Source organism: Myotis davidii, unplaced genomic scaffold (assembly GCF_000327345.1).
Source record: "Myotis davidii unplaced genomic scaffold, ASM32734v1 scaffold233, whole genome shotgun sequence".
Lineage (NCBI taxonomy): Eukaryota > Metazoa > Chordata > Mammalia > Chiroptera > Vespertilionidae > Myotis > Myotis davidii.
This window is the reverse complement of record NW_006285917.1, coordinates 2,979,483-2,984,523: the sequence shown is the minus strand read 5'-3', so window position 1 is coordinate 2,984,523 and position 5,041 is coordinate 2,979,483. Positions and strand designations below refer to the sequence as shown.

Sequence of the window (5,041 nt, the reverse complement as noted above, 5' to 3'; positions counted from 1 at the left end):
TCCGCGCCGAAGAAGATGGGAGGGTCCCCACCGCCCCAAAGACGACGGGCAGCGAGTGCGGGGAACCGCCTGCGGGTGGCGGCGAGGCTGGAGCGCGCGGAGCCCGGGGCAGCGCTGGAGGCTGCAAACGCCGCCAGGCAGAGAGGAGCGAGGGGCGCCGTCCCAGGTTTGCTTCTCCTTGTCCGGGTGCCTTGGGCAAATGACTCCTTCCTTCCATCGAACAGCGAGAGCAGCTATGAACGTGCGCCACGCACAATGCGGGGGGCTCCCTATGCCAGGTCGTAGGGAAACCCCAGCCCTGACAAGTACCTGCAATGATGGTCCAGAGTATCCTGGGTAGGTGGCTGGTCACACAGCCACCGTGATGCTCAAAGTGTGGTTTCCTGGACCAGCAGCAGCACCAGACAATTTGTTAGAACTGTAGATTCTTGGGTCCCACCCCAGCCAGACCTAAATAACCCGAATCTCTGGGGATGTGGCCCAGCCATGTGTGTTTGTAAAAGCCTCCCAGGTGATTCTGGTACACTCCGTTCGGAGAACCAGGGAGCATATACTGGCAGGGCTGGTTTTAGAATCCAGGTCAATTCAATTCCTAAACTCATGCTCTGAATCATCCCTCCCTCCAGGGCTGCTCACTGGGCCTGTCCGGCTCTAAGGTTCTGTGATAGTATCTTTGGGTCCTTACCTCAGGAATAGAGAAGTAGTATAGCTGACTCCAAATAGCTAATAATGTGGAAATTTTCTACGGTAGAATCGTAGACTACCAATTTTGTCTTTCTTTTGTTTTGATATTTAAATGATTTGTATTTCTTTTTTAAAGTATGTTTTTATTGATTTCAGAGAAGGAGGGAGAGTGAGAGAAAGAGAGAGAGATAGAAACATCAATGATGAGAGGGAATCTTCGATAGGCTGCCTCCTGGATGCCCCCCACCAGGAACTGAGCCCACAACCCAGGCAGGTGCCCTGAACTGGAATTGGATCATGACCTTCTGGTTCATAGGTTGACACTCAACCACTGAGCCACACCAGCTGGGCTGAATGATTTGTATTTCTAAGTGCATAGGACCTGTGAGCAGGGGTCTGGGTGAGACGATCTGAGCAAGGAGACAGTCCTGACATGAATTGGGACAGGCAGGGAAGCCACTTGGGGATTAACAGCTGGATGAAGAAGTAATCTTGTTTTCTAATCTGGGACCCCGTGGGAGGAGGCCAGCGGTTTTCCAGTGATGGAGTCTGGAGAGACAGGGTCAGTGGAGCAGGGAGATCTTGCCCGGCTCCACTAGGTCAGGGGAATGTGAAAGATGGACATTCCCAAAGGAGTAGAAAAGGAGGTGTCCCCACTCCCTCAGCATGGTCACCTAGCTCCCCTGACTAATCCTCTAACCCCCAACTCCCTTTCTTTCACACTGGAGACTTTCTGGGGTTTAAATTCCTAAATAAAGACTTTCTGTAGCATTTACCTTGATCATCCATTTTCGCCCTTTTACAGACACTCGGGGCTCATTTTCACTCCCCTTGCTCCCCTTGCTCCCATTCTTGTCATTGGCCTTGTTTGACACCCATCTTTCTCAGAATAAGGACATTCTCTATCAGAGATTGTGGGACGCTGCCCCGCATTTCTGTCTCTCTGGGGACTGGACACTTCTGTGTGGGTCTGGCCCTACTATCTTTGCTCTAGCCTTCCCCTAACTCTGCTCTTTGACCCCCAGGGGCCACGTGGTTCTGACCTGGCCCTGGAGCCCCAGTCAGGACCCAGCCTGACCTGAGGGTGTTGGGCTAGGCTGGATTCACAGCCTCTGTTCTCCCCAGGACAGAGTCGTGACCACCACCCGCATCCTGGCGTTCCAGGTTCCCAAGGAGTGCTCCACTTTCCAGAAGCAGATTACTCATCCAGTGCTACTTCAGCTGACTCTGATTTTAAACGTGACTTTGAGTCGTCAGACTCATTAGTTGTCTAATTTGCAGGCACATGCAGTCTACAGGATGTGGGACCCACCCCTAATGTGTCATGCCCTGGGCTGTCTCTCCTAGCAGGGAGGACGGTTCGGGCGCCCAGGCCTCTGCTCCAGGAAGGTCTGGAGATGAGCCACCGCAGAGCAGTGACTGCGATCTCAGCCTGCCACTGGTGGCAGGCCACTTTTAGAAAGTGTTTTGTGGTTTTTTGTTTTTTGTTTTTAAATTGAAAAACTTACATAGGCACATAGTTACAAAAAAAAAAAAAAAGAAATCAAGCACTATAAAAAGGTATACAATGAAAGATACAGTTCCTTCCTCCCTAAACCTTCGGTCCTTCTCGCCAGAAATCATCAAAGCATGTTTATGACAAACTCTTCCTATCATCAAGCATTTCTGCAGGACATGCCTGAATTCCCTGCTCCTCAGGAAGTCCTGTGAATTTCATTTTTTCTCTCACAATCTTATTTTTATTTCTGGGCCATTTTAGGATTTGTTTTTGGGTGTTCTGAGTTTCGTTTTTCACATCAGCGTGCTTCAGGGAGTTCCCCCACCATGCAGCAGGAAATGTGGTAGGGAGCAGATCAGTGGGAGCAAGTGAGACAAGAGTAACGCTGCGGCTACTGACATCAGCTTTGGCCCTTATCTCCCTTCCACATGCCGTTCTTGGTAAGGAGACACCCACCTCCGTGCGGGCAGGATGAGGGAGATTTGCCCCTCAGGTGGAGTGCTGCCGGCTTCACTTAGCCCGGAAAGTTTGGAGAGAAGCTGACCCGAGCTTGCCTGGGAGGTTAGGAGGTGGGCAGCTGGCCTGCTGACAACTTGTCCCCCCTGCTCACGACTTTCCTCCCCCACTCCGGAGGCTGGCTAACCACGCTGGAAACCAAGCAAGTCCCTTTATCTTTCTTACATCTCAGGTTGTTATTTGTCAAGTGGGGTTGATGATGCCTAGGGTTGTTAGGAAACTCAGGCAAATAGCCGAGGTGAAAGTGTGACAGTTTAGTTCTTCTACTACATCTGTTCCCCCTTCCTTCTCATCTCATTCCCATGCCCAGAAGAGAAACCATCAAAGCGAAAAACCTAAGCAGAGCTGTTTCAAGTTCCGTCATAATCATTTATGCATACAGTTCACTCACCTCTGTTTGCCTCAATTTCCTCATCTGTAAAATACGTATAATATTAATTTTATTATTGAGTTGTCAGTTTAAAATAAGTGAAATGTTTAACCCACTGCCTAGTACACAATAAGCATTCAGTAAAGGTCAGAATGTTAGTCATTATCATTAGCTGTTTTCCTTCTTCCTTTCTTTTTTTAAAAAAATATATTTTTATTGATTTCAGAGAGGGAGAGGGAGAGAGAGAGAGAAACATCAGTGATAGAGAAACATCAGTGATGAGAGAGAATCATTGATTGACTGCCTCCTGCCTGCCCCACACTGGGGATCAAGCCCACAGCGCGGGCCGGTGCCCTGACTGAGAATCAACCAGTGACCTCCTGGTTCATAGGTCGATGCTCAACCACTGAGCCATGCCAGGTCGGCCCTTCTTCCTTTTCTACCACCAATAAAACAATGTTGAAGCCCACCGTGGGGAGCTTCTGTGCTAGGCATTGGGTAGGACACAGAGATACAAAGGTAAATAAACCACACCTTTCTCCACAGGACATCTATAGCCTAGGAAAGGAAGTTGATAAATGTAGAAAGGGGTATGACTGGTGTAGAGCCAGGACTATGCTAAGGTGAATGAGGCACTTGCTTTGGATGCAAAATTGAAGGGGGCACCCCAAAACTCAATGATCAAGTAAAATGTAATGAAATATTTTTTAAAAATCAAAATTAATGCAAAAAAAATCTGTGACAAAGAAAATATCAACAATCTATAATAATAAAAGTGTAATATGCTAATTAGACCAGACATCCTTCTGGACGTCCTTCCCGGGCTGCTGCTGCAAGGGCTGGGGTGGCAGCAGGGCCGCTGCCACGGCCTTCGGAGCCCCTTGCACGAATTTCGGGCCTCTAGTTTAAAGTAAAGAATAGTGCTCTGCTGAGCCATATTGGAGCTTGAGGCAAAATTTAAAAAAATGTGTACCCCATATTCATGTTTTTCTGTATATTTTAAATAGTTATTTTTCTAATAGTTGTAGTTGAAGAAATATTAAAAAATTTAAAAAGTAGGTGTATTAAAATTCCCAACATTAATTTAAGTTTAAATATTTTATTTATATCCAAACAGAATTTACTGATTTTACTTCAGTTTAAGTTAATTAAAATTTATTTAAGATCATCTCTTGGTCAAGAGAAATTTTCAAACATGGCAGTTTCTCAACTGAAAATGAAATAAGCAAAGAATTAGATTTTGAAAGTATCATTGGTGAGTTTACTTGCATTAAAGCCAATTTTGTTTTTCCTCAGGCTCCAATATAGCTCAGCAGGGCACTGGATTGGGGTCTGGACAAAGAACCTGGAGAAAATGGAGGGGGAAATAAGAGAAAGGGAGAGGGTTTGAAGAGTTGGAGGGTGGGTCATATAGTATTTATTGTTTTTATTACTTACCCAAATATCATATGTTTAGAAAGCACACACACACAAAGAAACACAAAGAAGAAAATAAACTACCCATAATTATTGTACTTAGAGATAACCCCTGTTACTATTGTGGTATAATACATTCTATTTTTTCTAATCTTATCTAATAATCGACAAAGATTGAAATTAACCATACCTCCGCTACAATTCCCATTGGCTAATCAGCGAGATATGCAAATTAACCACCAACAAAGATGGCGGCCAGCAGCCACACAGCTGAAGCGAGCAGGAGGCTTGGTTGCCCCAATGATGGAGGAAGCCAAGCTTCCTCCCTGCTGCGGCCGGGCTCTGAGCTCCACTCTAAGCAACAAAGTTGCAATTATAGAAGCTAAACAAACCCCAGATATCTGCTTTCAGCAGGCCGTGGCCTTGGAGCTGGAGCGGCAAAAGTTTCAATTATAGAAGGTAAATAAATCCCAGAATAAAAATAAATAAATAAAAAAAGGAGAGGCTGGGAGCTTCAGTCGCCGGCAGGCTTGGCCAGCCTAAAAAAAGCCCTCAGC

At 46.4% G+C, this 5,041-nt stretch overlaps 1 protein-coding gene and 1 long non-coding RNA gene across 3 annotated transcripts in view; one reads left to right on the top strand and one right to left on the bottom strand.

The window, feature by feature from the left end:
• Positions 1-1,317, bottom strand: part of LOC107182033 — a 4,299-nt gene extending 2,982 nt beyond the window's left edge. The window contains exon 1 of the long non-coding RNA XR_001512751.1: positions 1,067-1,317. This is a non-coding gene — a long non-coding RNA (uncharacterized LOC107182033). The remainder of the gene's footprint in view (positions 1-1,066) is intronic.
• Positions 11-5,041, top strand: part of SLC4A8 (solute carrier family 4, sodium bicarbonate cotransporter, member 8) — a 118,536-nt gene continuing 113,505 nt past the window's right edge. The window contains exon 1 of one of the 2 annotated variants that reach the window (XM_015559629.1): positions 11-166. The gene's annotated coding sequence lies outside the window, so the exon portion shown is untranslated. The remainder of the gene's footprint in view (positions 167-5,041) is intronic. The other variant, XM_015559625.1, reaches the window with a different exon arrangement.